Raw genomic sequence first — 20,562 nt, forward strand, 5'->3', positions numbered from 1 at the left:
TAGTAAAAAATTAAAAATATCTATAAAAAAAAACAAATCTTAAATAAAATTCAATTATAAAAAGTAAATTTTCTTTCGTTTTTACCAGGGATTGTTACAGGGATTGATTCTAATCAGATTTAAACATTCTTCCTAATAAATTTTATAAGGTTTGATTGTGTTATTTCTTCAATTGAAAAAAAAAAAGAATTAAAAAAAAAACTTGGTGGTTTTATTTTTATATGGAATGTAATCTTTACATAAGTATTAAGTTAAATATGAATGTTATATTATGTTCATTAAAAAAATTCTTTGTAATTTTTATTATTAAATGATATATCCCTTGGTTGAAACCTATTTTCACTCACTTTTTCCTGAGGGGACGTTTACTAATTCAAGCCTTGAATGCAGATCTAATAACAGTCACAAATTTATTCAGTGCCCGCAGCAAGATTCATTCAAAAATTATCAAAAATTAATGTCGAAAAATAATAACAAATTAGTTGAAGCGAACAAGAAAACACACACACCACGACAAGAAATATGACAGCTTGCAAACGGTAAAAATGTGCCCAGCAGCAGCAGCAACAACAACATTAACATAAGCAACAACGACAGCAACAACAACAACAACAACAACAATGTCGATGACGTTGTCAACTTTGAAGGCGTCAACTTTCAGTAAGCACTCAAAAAATAGTTGCTTGCAGTTGTTGCTGTTAACATTAACGGTTACTTGCTTAATGTTATTGTTCCTAATGTTAACGCTAACGTGAACGTTAATGTTAATGTTTCTGGCCCCAAAAAGGTCAAAAAACTGCATTAGGCTTGCTTCCAGCCGGGTTCTTGTTAGTTTTAATTTATTGTTGTTTTTTTTTAGTTGTTTTTCTGGGTTCTATGCCTCACCGCGGGTTGAAACGCGTGTTCAAAACATGATAAATGGCTAGGAAGCAATGTTAAGGAAATCATTTAGAGAATGCACTCACAGTATGGCTAAAAGCCGAGCTGCAACTCATAAAAAGGTCTAGTTTCTTAATTGGAATGCCTTCAGCATGCAAATGGCAATTAAACCGAAACAGAACCCAACTTAATTAAGTAAAAATCATTAAGTTAACTAGTTTTGCTAACTTAAATAAAGTTTAGAGATGTGTGCACTTGGAAACTTTGTTTTCTATATTTTATAAAATCTATATTATATTATATATTATAAAATTTAAAATTTTTTCCTTTTGAGATTAAAACAAAACATTATTTGATTTTCTTAATTATGGGTCGAAAATTTGTTTTTTGTAGGGCGAATTTATAAAGATTGTATAAAAGCGATTAAGTGACTATGAAAGCGACCTTCAAGATATTATTTTTACCTATAATTTGGATGCTTTGATATTATTATATTTCAGCTGTCACAAAATTTCTAAATTCACAGGCAGATTTTCTTAATATTGGATTTATATTAGAAAAAATTGGTATAGCTGACAAGGGTTAATTTCGCCGTAATATTTAGAAAAGATTGAAAAGTAGAATAACCCAATTTTTTTTAGAAATAGCCATTTATCCATATTTTAGAAATGATTTTTCATAAAAAAAGACTAGGCTAATTTTTTCTCTAGCTATGAAAAATATTTCCGATTAAAAGACATTTTTTTAACAATAGTTATTGTTTTTCACTGATTCTAAATCAATTTAATTTAAATAATATATAGTAGAATATTAAATAGCATAAAGTTTATGTAAATATTTTTTTGCGAACTGAAGAGCTCCAAGAATTGAGGATTACTTAATTTAAAAAAAAACTGTTCAAACTAATTAAACTGTATCTTATAAGTCTCACTTGAGTTAAGCATTAGATTAAACTGTTTCCGCTCTTTAAGCCATATTTTGATTTGAGCCTCCAGCTTAAACTTGGCCCATTGTCGTCGTCTTGAGCGGAAGTACATTCACGATTTGCGTTTTAACTTGGGGGGCAAGAATACCGACAACTTGCCACACCAATATGCGTCTATAGAATTTTTATGCTTGACTCATCGACAGGGGACAATGTTTGTGTGTTGTTTGTTGTTTGTTATTTGTTACTTGTTGTTTGTTATATGTTTATTTGCCTGAAGCTTCCGTTTGTGTACTCGGGGATAAACACAAATCGAAGTAGTCAAATCAAATATCTGTTTAACAACAATACAAAACGTGGCACATTCAACTCGCGCTGTTTCTACGACTGTTGCAAGTGCAATCAGCAACGTTTCCGCTGTGCAGACCCAAAAAAGGCAATCGACAATTATTGCTGTGGTTGTGGAAAGCAAAAGCAACAGCAACAGCAATACCAATAACAACAGCAACAGCAACCAGTAGCTGTGGCAACAACAACAGCATTACGCCCACTAATAACCATGCCCCAACTTGGTCTCTCGTGAAAGGCAAAGACCGGTCAATAACAGCAATAGCAACAGCAATAGCAACAACAACAACAACCTCTAGTACTACTACAACAACAAACGGCAACTAAAAATTGTCAACATTGCAGCACTTGCCACACGGCATACACTGTGACTTCGACTCCAACTTCGACTTGGACCTCAGTTTCAACTTCAAGCCAGGTCTTCGCCCCGAAGACTGAAGATTGAGACTGGAAAGGAGTGTGGTAGGCAGGGGGAAACTACGACTACGACTGAGACTACGACTGAGACTGGGACTGGGACGGGGACTTCCAGCTGCGTAGACAGCGCGCAGACATCACCAGCAGTTTCAGTTTTCAGTTTTCAATTCTCCAAAATGGCCAAGTTGAAAATGTATTCGAGCTTAGACGAAACTTGCATACACTTATGGGGCGTCATCCTCTTGAAGATTATGCAAATGAATCTACAAGTTGAATGCCATTAGTCAATAAGCTAATTAACTAAATTAATGCAAATAATGTTATTAACTACAAATTAAAATGATAGAATCGATTGATGACTACTTGGAAGATAAAGAATACATTTTGAATCATATGAATTTAAATATAGTTGGATATTCAATTGGAAATAAAAATATTATGATCTCTAATTAATACTAATAACTATTAGAAATAGTATTGTAATAAATATTATTATTTTATATTTCCTAATAATTTTTCATTATTTACAAATTTAAATTGGGAAAAAAATTATTTCACTTTATCGGAGTATTACAAATATTTAAAAAAAATTCAATATTCGAGCAGTTATAAGCATACAAAACGCTCTTATTAGATTTAAAATATTTGAGAAATACACAAATACCTATATACACGTACTTTGTAAAATATTCCAATATGGGAATAGGTAAATATAGAAAAAATACTGCAAATTTACAAAAATAGCTCTTTATATTTTATATAAAAATCACTGAAAGAATATTATTATTCTTTTTTCTCGTATTGAGATTCAAATAAACTAAAAAATACTTAAATTTTCATGAAATAAATTGAATAACATCTTTAGTTATTAAAGCAACATATGAAATACGCACACATACTCGTGTTGTATAATATTATAATTGACGCAAAAAATGATGACTAAAATGCTGTGACTTCGGTGGAGTTACGAGCGTTACGAGATTAAAGACCAAGTTTAAGTACCCTTCATGTGGTTATAAAAATCGTCGCTGGATTTGCAGTTTTCGGTCATTTCGTTTTTATTATTATTTTATTCTTTTTTTTTGTGTGTCTTTTTCTTTTTTTTTTTTGGCATGCGCCGCGTGAAAAACGAAATGAAAAGTTGTCGATGTTGCTGCCGTTGTCGATGTTGTTGCTGATGTTGCTGTTGTTGTTGGTGTTGTTGTTAAGGTTGTTGTTGTTGTTGCTGTTGCAGTTGTCGATGCTGCAGCCGTGGCCAGTTGACGGCGCAAGGCAACGCAACGCAAGGCTGCAAAAAACATTTGAAAATGGAAAGTCGTTGTTGCCGCTGCCGTCGCTGTTGCCGCCGCTGTTGCAGTTGCAGTTGCAGTTTTTCGGCTGGGCAGCAACCGGTTGCATTAGCCACATTACAGTGCACATGCAACATGGGGCGGTTGTTGTTGTTGTTTTAGTTGTTGCCATTGCTGGCATTGCATATTTGTATTATTTTTATTAGTCTTAGATTTATTATTTGTGTATCTTGGCAATTCGACCGCTAATTGTCTGCAAGCTTGTTGAAAAAAAACTGCAAATATTTTGTAACTGTCTGGTAGATAATTTTGATTGCAAATCTTTGGGATGCCAAGAGAAGTCTCCCAGAAAACTGAGAGTCAAGAAAGCGAAAGTCTACAAAAATTTTATATTGAAACTTGTATTTAGGTTTTTGGGGGGGGAAATCAACGACTGTCTGGGCTGACGGGCCAAGCGCAGGTTTTAGGGGCCCATAAAGAGCTGTCATTAAATTATGGAAGCCCGCGAATAGAAATTTGCACTCTGCTCTGAAATTATGTAAGCTCCATAGATGGTTGGAGAGAAAGGTTCAAGCGTATCGCCAAATTTCTTCATTTATTTATAGAGTTTCGTTTTTTTTGCATTTCGCAAAACTAATTAAAACATATGTGACAGTTTTAAAGCTTACAAAATAGAAACAATAACGTTTAAGAAAATTGTATAGATTGACATATAATAATGCTTAGAAATGACAATAGATGGAAGACAAATGTGTATTACAAATCAAAGTTATTATGTTTAATCTAATGCAAAATTCATTTTGAAAGAAATTATAATTTAGCTTGTGTAAGTTTTAATAAAACTGAATTTTAAGTTAGCTGTTGACCGTGATATATTGTTGTTTAAACAAAGCTCTAAATTCAACTGACTTTATTTGAATTTTTGTGTGGCAAATCAGAATTTAGAACGACAGCTTAAGGTTAACTTGAAAACACAGAAGTAAGGAAGTTATGCTTAAAGCTAGAAAATAATTAATTAAAATATTTAAACAGATAAAGAAGAAATCTCTTGTAAAAGCTAGATGCACTATGGGCTGTACGTTGTTTTTTTTTATTATCTTGATTATAATCAAATAATAATTTTACTGGCTAAGTTTTGTACGAATGTAGGTAACAGAAGTTGAAGTTTCTTTTTTAAGAGCTAGATTCACTAAATTTTAAAATGTATACTTTTTTTTCTTGAAATTGTATTTTTACTTATCGTTAACTCCTCCACAATGCGATTAAAAATCAAATTATAATAATGATTTTACAGATAATAGGCGTTCGTACTTTTAAGGCAGATAGCAACTTCAGCATCCCACGAATTTTCACAAACTCTCATTCGCACTTTCATTGATAAATCCCGCTAAATTCAATTTCACCTGCGCATCATCTCTGCAAGGGGAGGGGGAAGATCGGGGGGAATATGAGTGTAGCCCACACACAGTAAATGAATACTTTTGAGTGCTCACAGCACGCACAACAAGTTTGCAGCTTATTCACTTACGACTCATATTAACATTGACTTAATTTATGAGTATTACGCGTATATCCAACTCCCTCTCTACCTCTACCTCTCTCTCTCTATCTCTCAATCTTTATGGCTGTTTCATTGCGATTGCTATTAAATGTTAATAACTTTCACTGTTTCGGTTTCTGTCGCTGTTCAATCGATAGAAAACATTAATTAAAACAATAAATGCACATAATTAACTCGGTTGATTTTTCAGTTGCTGCCACATTCATCTTTCTCTATCCTTATAAATCGCGTATTCACGTTTTGAATACTTTACAACCACAAAAGCAACAACCACAACAGTTACAACTTTTCATTTCTCTGTCTGTCTGTCTGTCTGACTGTCTTTGTGTAATTTTCTTTTTGTGCTTTTTTTTGTGTTTTTGCGCCATTTTCGCACTTGGCAATGACGCCGTTTGTTGGATTTACGGTTAACGGTTTTTGGTATGGGAAATAGGAAAACGTTGCGTTGAGGAAAAGTCAAGCTACTTGCACATAAGTCGTCACCATGTGAAGTTCACCTTCAATTTTCCGGGTAATAAGTTAAACAGTTTTATTTTGCGGTAAAATCATCTTTTCGCACATACGGAAAATTTTATGGCTATTAGGAAGACACATTAATTATATCTTTAGTAATAACAATGTTATTTAACACTGATTGTCAGTAACTCAAAAGGATGGCAAACGTAATTAACAGTTGCAGACAATTTTTATATGTTTTTTAATGACAGCTAAAATCATTCAGCAATAATAAAAATAAATCACATTTGAAATAAGCTTAGATTGTATAATTTATAGCAGTTTAAAAATTAACTTCTACAATTCAATAAAAAATGGTCCATTTTAAATTTAAAAGTTAACTAAATTAAAGTTTACTACAAAAATATGTTTTAATTGGTTTTTGTGAGTTTTGAAAAATCCTCTGATCTAAAATCGTTTAGCGCATTCAAATCAAATTAAATTAGAATTACTCAATAGATTTTATGCGCATTTTCCCGCTGCAATGTGAGAACATAAATCAGCAACTTCATTAACACGACTGCCAAAATCTACGAATATAAATCTAAATGCATCGACTTGTTGTTCCCTCGGGTTTCCTTCAGGTTTTTCCTACCAACTATGTTATGTACGTGACGACCTCATGTGATCATGTGCTTTGAAATTATAGCAAAAGTGCAAGAAACGAAAAACGAAAAACGGGAAACGGCAGCATGCAGCATGTGGCATGTGGCAAGCGAAATAAATAACTCAATTTAAGGAAAAAGTGTTAACTTGAAATTTGCCAATAAATCAATGGACAGGCGGGCAGGCACCTTGTGATTAGCAGCAACCCAAAACCCGCCGATTGCTTATCTACTCGTAAGGCAACTCGGCAACACTGCACACCGCACTGCAGCTCGGCAACACCTTCAACTACTTGCCGCAGCCTCAGTTCATGTAATTTTCGAAAAGCGGAAGACTTTTCAATAAGCTTTAGCATGCAAAAAATTAAAAAAAATGCTGAAGACTAAAGAGAGGAGAGCGGAGAGTGCGGAAGAGTGGACCACAAGATTGGGCAGCCGTCACTTGGCCTGACAGGCAATAACTTTGCGATTTTTGGTACCGTTTTGCCAGATCTTTTTTGCCGTAGTTTTCGGACTTATTTAATAACTGCGAGTACAAGTCGAGTATACGAGTATACGAATATATGGCCAGAAGCATTAAGCCAACTCTTGTTGCTGTTATTTCATATTTTGACTCACTTCACGCCTGTCAGTCGCCGTGGCAAGAGAGGAAAGGCGGAGTAGCTGTTTAGATCTTTATCTCAACTCGGTCACAAGTTGCCGCTTTATGATTTTCAAGTCAAACTTCAATCAACATTTAATTGAAATTAATTTGTTTGTCAGTCAACAGATTTCTACATTTCTTCAATTCATTGAAAATACTCGAAGTATTACAAAACCTTTAGCAGAGATGTATTCAAATAGTATTCATCCAATTCTGATTCTGCTTTTGTGCCAATCTGATGTTAATATATATTTATATATAGTATATTGTGATATATGTAAGTATATAAAGCTTAAATCCAACCGGTTCTTGGCTTCTCGGACCGATATTATTATGCTGAAACCGGTTTTCTTGCCGTTTTTTTTTTTTTTAATTTTATTCTTTGCGTTTTAAATCTTTTTACTGAAATATTTTGTTTGCATTTTAAGCGCATTTGACACACAAGCGTTGAGGTTGATTCGAAGGCGCCCCCCCTTCCACTTCGTTCTCCTTCTACCTGCTCCACATCTTCTTGACCGTTTCTGTTAACTGTAAACTGTTTGGTTAGCGCAAAAATTTAAACAAAGCTTCCGCTGTGATTGCTCTTCGTTCGATTATTCACTGTGACTGTGACAGTGACTGTGACAGTGACTGTGACACGACTCTATTGTTGCTTGACAGGTGCGATATTCGTTAGCCTTTATAATGCTGACTATCGTTGTGGAATTTAGTTGGTATGCAAATTCTGCTTTTGTTTGATTAATAAATGAATATGCTGAAACTCATTTGGGAAGATTTAACTTAGGAATAGTCTCTAAGAGGTCCCTCAATATACAAACGTGTATTTAACTAATCGATTTTTGTAACCTTTGCTCTGCTTTCAGCACTAGCAAATATTTGATGCATCAAAAAGGCGCCAAAACAATTAAGAGGTAAGTCAAATAATTGGGGAGTATTTGCCAATCAATTAAATTCCAATTGAAACCGATTAGATGCATTTGTTTATTTGAGTAAATTTAAGTTGTTTGTAAATAAATCTGTTTTAATAAAATAAATAAAGTTATACATAATTAAATAAAATAAAATAGAGTATTTCCGTTTTCCGCATCGGAACTAGTTCAACTTTGTGGAAAGCGGAACCAGCAAAGACAATAGAAATTCGAAATGATCGTTAATCGATTGATTTTTACCTGTAATCTTTGCCAATTCTTTTTTAGACGGATATATTTAAATTAATAGACACTTTAAGTGGTAACTTTTAGTATTTTTCTGTTGTTGTTATTGCTTGTTTTTTTTTATGACTGCATCAAATCACTTTGAGCCATAAAGTTAGTTGTTGTGTTATAATATTTTCATGCTCCAGTTATTGTAAAATTATATTGCCAGAGCCATGATTGGTTAGGGACAGTAGAAAGAGCTTGTATATTGAATGACTTTCCAAACAATTAGTTCAAGTCTCTCTCTCTCTCTCTCACCATCTCTCTCGCTCTGACTCGCTTCTATTGTGGCAGCTGTTCTGTGTGCTTTGTCCCCCATTTCTTGTGGTTTTGCTCAAATGCACAAACAACAACTTGGCCAGTTGAACGTGTTGGTTATTAAAAGAAAAGTTGACAAATGACGAATTCAGCGAAATAATGAAAACTGCAATGGAAAGAAAAAAGTAAAAACAAAAAAAAAAACGTTTACTTTGCACATGAAAAGCGTCAGGGAAATTTTTTGTTGTAGTTGAAATAAATAAAAACAAGTAAAAACGAAAAAAAAGAGAAAATCTGCGCAAATTAAATTATAGAAAAAAGTTATGAAAATTTGATGAAATTGAACAAAGTTTTTCTTAACAAATCATGCTTGAAATGGGCGTAAAGTGAAAACGCTATTTATATATAATTTAAGGTTAGAGTCGAATGATTTGAATTGATTTCAGAAAGTCAAATGTAGACAGTTTATAGTCAGCACTTTTCTTAAACAAATCCATTAGCTTACTTACCCAATTGTCATGTGATGAAAAGGAGAAAAAGAAGAAGAACTCACAAAGCTGATGAATCATTCTTTTTGTTTTCCAGTCTCTTTTTGTCTTTGTCTCTGTTTGAGATTTCGGCTCACTATGGGCATAAAATCACATATTTTTGACTTGAAAAGTTAAACATTTTTCGTTAGTTAAACTAAAGTATGATTTATCAAATTTTGTATTTTTAAATAGTCCAAAAATATTTTAAAATTTACCTCTTATTCTATCTGTAAAATATTATATTACGAATAGAAAAAAAAGAAATATATTTTAAAATATCAGACTTTCTTCCATAGTTCAGTTGTTTCAAAGAAGAACTTTGATTTGTCTTTTAAACATTATGTTGGCTACTGGATCTTTGTCTAGGCATTAACACGTATTAGGGGTGGCCCCACTACCAATTTCCATCATCATCATCATCAACAGTAACTTCATCATGATAATCATTGTTCGTGTTACCATTTGCTAAAAAAAAAATGGTTAACTTTGTTTCATTGTTTACAAAATAATCGACGCTTTTGCTTTGTTGTCAACACAATTAAAGCAAATTGCCAATTGTTGTTAATGTTTGCCCTCTCTTTCTTTCCCTCTTTTTGCCATTCCCTCTTAATATTTAACAGTAGTTTTGACATTAATAGCCAAGCGGAACAATGGGCTCAAACTGTGCTACAAAAGCGCTAAAATAAACAACACAAATTCTGAATTTCAAAAATACAAAAATACAGAAATTCATAAATGATTTGAAACAGTTTTGAATTGCTTTATTCTTTTATTAGCAACTTTACTATTACCATTTTTTTTTGTTGGTTATTGAGAAATGTAAATGCCATGCTGCTTTCAATAAAAATAACTGAATTTATAGATCAATGATGAGTTCTTTAAGTAGGCGTCATTTCGTGACGGTTGAGTAACTGGTCCTATGATTATCATTTGATAATGTTCTCTTCGAGAATCAAGAATAAGAAGAGAATGGAGAGTAGAAGGTTCGGCACTTTCTAAATACACAAATCAACATCATCATCGTGTTGAATTTGAAATACCGAAAAGCCTTTAATTAACAATTTATGTGCAGTCTGGTGTTTAGTTATTATTAAATAGATTTTCTGAGCCCTCAATTTGATGCATCATCATCATGATCGTTGTTGGCCACGTTTTCACGTCGACTCTGCTATTCTAAGCTCTGTGTCAACCTTGCCGCTTCTGTGTGTTGCAACTTGCAACAACAACAGCAACAACATTCTGCCGAGTCATGCTTAATTATTATGATTATCGATGTTTTATGCTCTATAATTGCCATTGGCGGCCGTGACTTGGCCTTTTGGGCGTCACCAACTTGCAGACTCAGAGTCCAAGCGGCCCAGAACCAGGCCGACTTCCCCTGCCCCTTCTCCAGCCCCCCCCCCCCCTCCCTTGCTCTCCTCCTCCTTAATTTAAAGTCTGCAACCAACAATCTCAGGGCCAGTTTAGAGTTGCCTTCATACGACGTATGTATGTGCTTAATTGATTTAATTGTTTGGCTTAACTAACTTAATTCTAAATTGTTTATATTTTCGGCGTCTCTCTCCCTCTCTCATTTGTTGCTATGTTGTTGCTGTTGTTACACATACGTTATGCAATTGCTCATGGCAATTTTAATGAATATCTCTTAGTCGCTAGCTAAGTGTCAGCTTAACACAAGCCACAGCACCAAGAACAACAGCAACAACAACTACCACTAGCCAGCAAGCAAAGTAACAGTGAACTGCGCACAGTGGAGCAACACAACAAAAGATATATTTTTTTTAAATAGATCAATTAGGTATATTGCTACTTTTTTGCTTGGAAAACTTTATTTTTCTTGTAGATATTATCTGATTTATTTTATTTAAAAAGTATAATAAAATCGGACTTTTTTAATAGGTACTAGTTTTCTTGATAAAACTTCTGTCTTAGATAAAATAGTTGTAACATAATTTAGTCAACTTTAATGAAACTTTTAAAACTCTACGCAAGCTCTAGATTTTTTTGCCTTCAGATGTTCCTAAAATCTGAAAATTTATACACTTAAAATTAACAGAAGTATCTGTAAATTTAAAAAATATATATCTTTGTCATCCATTTGTGCATCTTTTAATTTTTCAACCAAGTGCATTTATAGTTATATTATTGTAAGAGATTTTATCATGTTTCAACCGATTGTATCTATTTTTTAATTAATCAATTTTCATGCTAATTTGGTAAGCTTATAAAAATATATAAATATTACTTAATTAGCTACATTTTAGCTGCAGCTGATGGTAGTTTATTATTACTAAAAATAAGATTTTAATTCAAAAATTTAATAACTTAAAGCACAATAAAGTTTTCCATTGCTAAAATTTGGTCTGCAAATAACTTTTCCTTATAAAATAGTTTTTACGCTTATATTCACATTTGCTATATTATATTTGTGCCACTGTGCAGCGCCGCCTTCAACTATCTGAGGCGGGCAAGTCAGTCAGGTAAACTGCTTGGAAAGCTTGTTGCATCCGCCCCACTGTCCCACTGTCCAACTGTCCGACTGTCCAACTGTCCGACTGTCTCACTGTGGGGCTGTCCATGCAAGTGTCCAGGCAGGCGTGCATTTAAATTTATTATATAAGCCAGAGTCAGAGTCATAGTCAGAGCCAAAGTTGCAGCTTGAGAGTCTTCAGTCAACACCAACGCCATCGCTCTGCCGCTACAGCGCTGCTGCAGTCGGCGTCGCTGTTGGCGCATTTGTTGCTGCAATCTTTAAATATCTCGCGTACTCATCAACAACATTTCAAAGTGTACGTACATCAAAGTGGCTGCCCCAGCCTCGCTGCTTGCAACATGAAGGTGTATCACATCAAATCACAAAAACTATCTAAACAGGAAACCCAGCAACAACAACAGCAGCAACAACTACAACAGCAACAACAATGTTGACGGCGGCGGCATCGAGTAAATTAAAACAAAACGTTGTCGTCTATGGCATCCACCATCTAAGCCAACCGCCTGTTGATCCTGTCCAGTTGCTGGTTGCTGCTTGTTGTTGTTGTTGTTCCTGTGTGTATGTTGCAACAACAGCAATAGCTACTGTGTTGCTGCCTCTGTCTACGGCTGTTGCTACTGTCTGCGCTTTTGTGGCCTTAACACTTTGCACAAATATTATTACTTGTTGCTGATGTTTGCTGCTGTTGCCTTTGGGCCATAACAACAGCACTAACAACAACAGCAGCAGCAACATTAGCAATAGCAGCAGCAACAACAACTTTGATGGATTGCGTCTGTTGTCTGTCGTGAAGAACTCAAGTCACTTTTTGGGCGGCTGCCTTTTTTTTTGGGGCGTGTTCCAGACACAAATATTTGATCTCTTGGCGCTTTTTGAAGGTCAGACAAACAAACAGAAAGAGTGAGTGAGAGTAAAGCAGAGATAGAAATATCTTAAGCAATACACAGTTACTCAAGTAATTGTTTTGACCAAGTAAACAAATCTTTTCTTAGTATTTTATTTTTTAATTAATTAATAATTTTGTTATTTAACTAAAACAGTCGACAAGTCTTAAATAATAAAATTATTCAATGAGATTTTTAACTAAAATTTCACGAATTATATACAATTCATTTATTTATGTTTAAGCTTTTTAATATTTTATATCCGTGCAGTTAAATTCAAAATTAACATTAAGATTTTGAATATTTTATTATATTATTTTGTAAATTAACAATTAAAAGAACAAAGAATTAATCAAATTTATTGGCAGTAAAGTATTAAAAATAAATAAAAAACAGTCATATGATATTTTTATGTTGTCAAAACAATTACCTGACAGACTGTATGTATGTAATAAATACAGTTGAGATCGAAATCGAGCTGTGGGTTGTTGCAAAGACCCCAAAATGGAATTTTCTTACAGTTTCAGTTTTATTATTATTATTATTATTATTATTATTTCTGTTTCTGTTTCCATTTATGTTTCTGTGTTTTTTTTTTGTTTTTTTTTTTTGGTTTTATTGGGTATTAAAACACTTGAGTGAGCGCACTTTATGCAAGACTTTTATTTCAGCCCATTCCGAAATCGAAATAAATGTTAAGCTCATTGTTCAACGCTCACGTGCAGTGCTTGTTGTTGTTGTTGTTGTTTGGTTGTTTCGATTGCGTGTTTACGATGCATGCAACAGTCGCTGATATGTCTGCCCCCGCCTTCAACTTGGCAGCATTTTGGGTGCGACAGCAACAACAACAACAACAGAGATGACCCAAATAGAGATGAGCCTAAAGTTGTTGTTGTTGTTGTTATTGCTCTATGCAAACGAATGACTTAGGCAACGAACTTGAACATCAAAAGTGTCTAGCACATATTTGTTTACAGAATTTACAACAGCAACAATAATAATTATAACAGCTACAACAACAGCAATAATAACAACGCTAACAACTGCAGCTGCATCAACTTAACAATTAACATTTGTATGTTAAACAAAGAGCTCGACAAATGATCCAATAAATCTCGCTGCAAATGCGATTTTAATATCTCAAGTCTCGCTAGTTGCTGTTGCTTACAAGAACAGCAATAATAACAACAACAAACACAAGTGCAACAGGTGCACAGTTCACAACAGCAACAACAACAACAGCAACGAGTCTGATATAATCACAATAATTTTGAGCTCAAATGGAGAAAAACGAATTGTTCCATGAAAAGTGGCACAAACGGAAGCTGAGACAATTGTGTTGGACAGAGATCTTCATTATGATCGTAATAATGATTATGATGCTGATCATAATGATGCTGAATATGAAGATATTGAGAATGCTGAATAATCAAAGAGGCAAATAATCCTTTCCATTTTTGTCCCTATCTTTGCTCTTCGAGAATAGAAGAGCTCTGTCTCTTTCTCAATATTTCTCAGTCTGTCATTCTTTCTTTGTCTATATTTCTTTGTCTACAATTGTCAGTATTCCTTTCTCTGTTTATTATTACTCTCTCTGCACTTGCTTTTTTCCCTTCTTTACCTTTCTATATCTCAATTTCAACGGCTTCGCCTCATTTCGTCGTCCTTTCTGTTAATTGCACTCTCAGTCAATTGATGGATGTTTCTCGTAACGGGTCAGGCAATAGCAGCGACAGCAACAACAGCTCAGCAACAACAACTCAGCAGCAACAACAACTGAGTCACATTATAAAGCCATAAAAATAACACCTCTAGCTTGCAGACAACAACAAGTAACAACAACATGCAACGGCAGCAACTGCCACAACAGCAACATGTCGCATCCAGGGATCATTACGAACGTTCAAACGTTTTGGGGCCACACGCAGCGAGTGATCTGGCCAAAAGGGTATAAAAAGCAAACTAATTACATGCCAAGTAATTTTAATACCCACTGAAAAAGTGGCCAGTGCAATGAGCACTCGCACAGCAGCAACAAGAATAACAACAACAACAGCAGCAGCAGCAGCACGACAGCAACACGTAATGCGGCAGTTGGAACAAAAAAGTGGTGCAAGCAAACAGCATGAGGCCAATGGACTCAACAGCAGCAGCAACAGCAGCAGCAGCAGCATCAGCAACTGCAACAGCAACAACAACAACAACAACTGCTGCCCCATCACAACGGGCACAACACGCTCTGTAAATGGCAGCTTGTTGGTCAGAAGACTTGGACACGTTGGACATTGCTTTTGACCCAACAACATCTGCAACATCTGCTGCCATCAACCGGCAAAAGATGAAGCGACTGTTGCTGCTGTTGCTGTTGCTGTTGCAATTGATATGGCAGGAAGTTTGCATCGCCTGTTGCTGCTGCTGCTGTTGCTGTTGCTGCTGCCGACTTTGATATGTAAATTGTGCCAAATCAATGCTAATTTCTTGACGTGCTTCAGCCTGCCCAGCAATGCAGTAATTAAAATTACTGAAAACAAAAAGCAAACAAAGTCAAAGTCGCATTAGTATGCAACTCTCACTCGCAGCTCCATAAGCAGAAACAGCAGCAGCAGCAGCAACAACAGTAAGAAAAGAAAGGCCAACAACAATAACAACAACAGCAACAACAATGCGCAGAGCTCAACAAAACAATTTACCAAGTTTGGACTAAACGGTCAAAGCAACAGCGGCCAACTGGCAACTGCAACAGCAACTGTTACGGCAGCAACATCCTCATAGCGTGCATTGCAACACGTGCGTTTGCCTTTTACAATGGCAACTACTACTGCTGTTGCTGCCAGTGCTGCTGCAACAGCAACAACAATAACTTTGGCGTTTTTCGCGCGAAATTTACTAACGGCAACAACAGCAATAACAACAACATCAACACTAACTACAAAACGCGCGTGCTCAACATTTGCCACAAATGGAGTTATCAACCAAATGGGTCTTCATCGATAAAAATTGATGAAGCGCTTCTGCTGCTGCGTAGAACTCGAGGCAACTCTTTCCAATGACGCCGATGACGATGACGATGACGATGGTGATGGGGTTGAGGATGTTGCTGAGGATGATGACGATGCCATTGGCCTGCGTCTTGTCCAGCAATTTTCCAAGGAAATTGCTTTCGCCTCGAGTGGCAAACAAACGAGCAATGAACGCAGAATGCTTTAACATGTTGTTGTTGTAGTTGTTGTTGTCGCTGTTGCTGCTGTTGTTGTCGTTGTCGTTGTTAGTGTCTGTTATTGCTGCTGTCCCTGATGTCCATTGTTGACTTATTTAGCCTCTTTTTAATAAGGGTAACAGCAACAGTTGCAATTGCTGTACTTTAAACATTTCAAATACGACTATCGATGACAACTTTTATAATTAAGAAGCTAACAAATAAATTAACAGCAACAATCTGGCAACGCTTTTAGCTTAATTACAAAAGTCAATATATTGATTGGTGTGTTTTTTGTTTAAATTAAAAGACAAGCGAAAAACTGCAATATTCAATAAAATAGCTAGTAGGAATTTCCACAGAGAAAAAAATAAAAATATTGTAAACAAAAAATCTTAAATAATATAACTGTTCACTGAAAATTTTCATATTTAGTTTTCATCTTGTATAATATTTTTTGACTGCTTTTAGTCGATATTATATAAAATAATTATTAAGTAAACTTTACAATTATATAAAAAAAAATAGCAATAGTAAAAATATTTGTTACACAAATTTTTTATATTATAAATTTGAAATTACGATTTTAGAATTAATTTTGTAAGAAAGGGGCTGAAAAATAAATTTTAATAAAATTCAAATAAATAAATAATCCAGAAATTAAATTATTTATTGTGTTTGTGTTATATTGCAGAACAGCGACAGTGGCTGCAATTAGTAAATAACACCAGCATTGACAGCAGCTGACAGACTTCGTAGTTGTCAGCAACAGTTGCTGTCGCTGTTGCTGCCGCTTGAGTCAAGATCTTGAATTGCTGTCAGCAACAGAAGAGAGCAAAAAAAAGTGAAAAGTGACAACTTTTGAAATTGTCCAGTTATGGCCACTTAAAACTGTTATTGTTGTTGTTGTTGTCGTAAATTGTTTATTGTTTTAGTGTCGAGTGTGGTCATTGTTGTTGTTGTCTTTGTTTAATTATGGTCTGACACACAAAATCATTGAGGTGTCAAAAAATGAGCGTAAAAGGGAAGTGTGACAAAAATGTCGAGTTTAGACCACAGTGAATACAATGAATACAACACAGACTGAATGAGTGTATCTGTGAATCAAAGATGTCATCAAAAATGAAACGCGTTGAATTTTTTACTTTTCACAACTGATTGCCAGCAACACTGACTCACAAAAGCATGCCAACACTTGGCTATGAATCTCCCGCTCACACTCATAGCTAAATAACGAGTCGCAACTGCAACAACAACAACTATTTATAACAACAGCAGCAACAATCAACGATAAACGATCTACGATCAACGATCAGCAATCAGTGATCAACCCCAAAAGTAGACGTGTTGTTGTTGCTGTTGTTGCTGTTGCATATAATTGAGGTTCTAGGCCCACTGATTACCACACTCAGTGTTGGGGCAACGCACATATGCATTAACTAATGACAAGTCATGAAACTATGACCATGTTGTTAGTTGTGAGTTGAACAACCTGAGTTGTTGTTGTTGTTGCTGTTGCTGTTGCTGTTGGCAGCAGCAACTTGAAATGAAATTGTCATTTCAGAGCGTGTTGCTGTTGTGCAGTGCAGTCAGAACAAGTTCATGGCATAATTGCTACAAGCGACAGCAACAACAGCAGATGAGGCATCAGCAACTTGTGTGTAATTGTCGTTGCGGATCAGTCGCAACACCTGATTAAGTGAGGCAACAAATGTTGCCTTTGCCTTTGCTTTTGCTTTTGTTGTTATTGCCGCACATGTTGTGTATGTGTGTGTGTGCGTTGGTGTTGTGTTGGTGTTGAGTTACTGCCAGAGGATGTTGCATCCTTGAATGTCAATGCGACATGTGCTTGCCACCAACAACAACAGCAACAGCAGTAAAAGTATAAGCTTACCAGCAACAGTTGCTCACAGTTTACTCTCTCTTTCTCTCTCTCTCTCTCTCTCTCTCTCTCTTTCTGTCTCTCGCTATAAACCGTTATCTGCTCAGCTTATGCAACATCAATCAATCGTGTTGTAGGTGTGCTTCAAGCAGCCATTAAATCTAATTGTCAACTTGCTACAAACAGTTGCTGTTGCTGCTGCTGCTGCTAGAGTTGCTGCTGTTGCTGTTGCAAGTATTTGTTGCTGCCTACAACAAAATTGCTTAGCTGCACCAATTTCTAAATTGTTGTATGCAATTAAAAAAATTACATGTACGTGCGCTAGCAGCGACAATGTTGTCTTCCACAGCAGCAGCAGCAACAACGGCAGCAACGGCAACGGCGACAGCGGCAACCAGCAACCAGCAACTTGCTTGCTGATAGCACTGATTAGAATTTTTGTTCAGCCTTCACTTTTTTTTCTCTTTTTTTTTTGCTTTTTATAAGTTGCAGCTGCAGCAAGTGGTTGTGTTGCTGTTGTTGTTGTCGGCGTCTGCAACTCTGCAATTTTTCCACAGAAAAGACACAAAATATTTAATCAAGTGGCGCACAGTGGTGCAGAACTGAAAGTTAAATCATAGAAATTAAATGAGAATAATATGAATTTGTATCGATGTTAAATTTTTCGATAACATTTTAATTGAATGAGAAAATTAAGCATTTTTATCGATGTTACACTTATCGATAACTTACCTTTTGTTTTTGTTTGCTTTGAATTAAAGTGATATAAGAAAGTTTGAATTTAGATCACTTTTAAAAATATCGATAGCCTATCGATAGATGTGCTTTAACAATAGTTTATACAGATTTGAGTCACTGTTGAAATTTTATTAGTTTGTCGATTGTCTGCAGCAACTGTTGCTGCAAGTTGCTGCTGTTGTTTTTGTTGTCATTGCTGCTGCTATTTTGATAAAGCGCGTAATCGTAAAAACGCTAATGATACGATTTTTGCAGCAATGCGATGATTAAATGTTGCCAGTTGCCAGTTGAGAGTTGCCGGCAGCAGTTGCTAGTTGCTAGTTGCCAGTTGCCAGTTGCAATGGGGTCTTGGCCAGGTTGGTAGTGCCTTCTTTGCCTGTTTGCGAGTCCAAGCCACAGTTGGAGCATTCGCTTAATTAGCGTAGAAAAGGGCGCAGCCAGAGACATACATCAGCAATATACCCAGTCCGCAGCAACAGCAGCAGAAGGAGCAGCAGCAGCAGGTTTATGAACTGTCATTCGCAACAGCAACAGCAACGGCAACAACTAAAAATAGTTGCACACACGTGTGCATGTGCATTTTTGACTATTAGACGTAATAGCTGAATGCATCATAATTTACCTTGACATTTAGACCAATGTCTGTGCATGCCAAACTTAATTGCCAGCAGCAGTTGCAGCTACATCAACAGCAACAGCAACAGCCGCAGCAACAGCAACAGCACCAACAACAACAACTATGCAAATTGCAAATGCTTTGCTTACACGCTTGCATTTTGATTAGGTTAACTATTTATAGAATGCGTTGCAACTTGGTCGATCGGCATTCCAGCAACATTTTCATAACTTGAGCACGCCAGCAACCTGCTCGATGACTCATACACAGCACGGCGGCAACATAATGATTATACTGATATGCTTAATTAGCAGGAACGCGAAGAGATGCCTAAATCTCGGACTGGTCAACAAACAGGTGGCAACAATTCGCTGAAGGTCAACAGCTTTTCAGATTTGCAAGCGTTGCAATCGGCATGTTGCTGCTGTTGCTGTTGTTGCTCTTGTTGCTGCTGCTGCAACATCGCTCTAAATTGCCAATAAAATAACTGCGAAATTGCAATTAGAAGTGTTTGTTGTTTTTTTTTTTCGGTTTAGTATCGAAGCGCCAAAAAACCATTTTGGACACACAAAACTCGCCGACAACAGCGGCAACAGCAACAACAACAAAAACAGCAACATATGCAGTTAAAAATGTGGGCGCAAAACGAAAATGAAAACTGAACGCATGCGCCAATAAAAGCTGCCGGGCAATTGTTTTTTTTTTAATACCCTGTAATTTTTGTTAATGCCAAATAGTAGTTTAGACCGTTTGTAACAGACAAAGTAACTAATTTAATCAATTCTATCTGTGTTTACTTCACTTATAAGTGTAATTTTAATGGAATTGAAGTGTCAGCAATAAATATTATAATAACAATAAATTAAAAATTATAATTTATTATTTCAACAAGCTTATATATTTTTTAAATGTCTTAAACATTTCAAAACAATCAACTAACAAACTTTGAAGTTAAGCAATATATTTTTTGAATACACATTTGTTCTATGCGTGTAAATGCTTTTTAATGGGTATGCAAGAACTTCAGTGTATGTATTTGTTTTTGTAAAAAGCACAGGATATTTTACAGTCTAGCATACAATCTTTATAGTTGTTTGTTTGCTTATTTTTTATGGGGTTTTCAATTTTGGTTTTGGTTTTCGTTTTCGGTGAGTTTTGGTCCACATCGAACTGGTCTAAAGGCTGTGGCTTCTACTGCTGTTGGCCCGGCGATTATGGCCAAGTTGGCAACCTTTAAAAGAATGCGGACTTGCCAGAAGTACACACAAGTACACACAAGCACACACACACGCAAACACACACCAACACATAGGCAATATAAAGAAAATAAGGCAAGCACAGAAAAAATAACTCAAAACTTGTGGCAACAAAAGGGGCAAACTCTGCTGGATGCCTTTAATGCTATAAGCCAGCGAGGGTAGCACCAAAAGTTAAGCGCAAGCTGATCTATGCAATTTCAGAGCGTGATATAAATTTAATTGCATACACTTTATGAATGAAATACATTTATTTTCAAGGACTTTTTATTTGAATAAAACAACGATCTTATTGTTTAACTCTTAATATACTATTAAGATCAATTGAGATTTCTCTTGCTCATAAACTT

General features: G+C 35.4%; 1 protein-coding gene across 3 annotated transcripts in view; it reads left to right on the top strand.

The window, feature by feature from the left end:
- LOC117782957 overlaps positions 1-20,562 on the top strand; it is a 51,278-nt gene that overhangs the window by 14,224 nt on the left and 16,492 nt on the right. For all 3 annotated transcript variants that reach the window (XM_034620076.1, XM_034620077.1, XM_034620078.1), the window contains exon 3: positions 8,026-8,073. The gene's annotated coding sequence lies outside the window, so the exon portion shown is untranslated. The remainder of the gene's footprint in view (positions 1-8,025; positions 8,074-20,562) is intronic.

This window comes from Drosophila innubila, assembly GCF_004354385.1.
Source record: "Drosophila innubila isolate TH190305 chromosome 2R unlocalized genomic scaffold, UK_Dinn_1.0 1_C_2R, whole genome shotgun sequence".
In the NCBI taxonomy this organism is placed as follows: Eukaryota; Metazoa; Arthropoda; class Insecta; order Diptera; family Drosophilidae; genus Drosophila; species Drosophila innubila.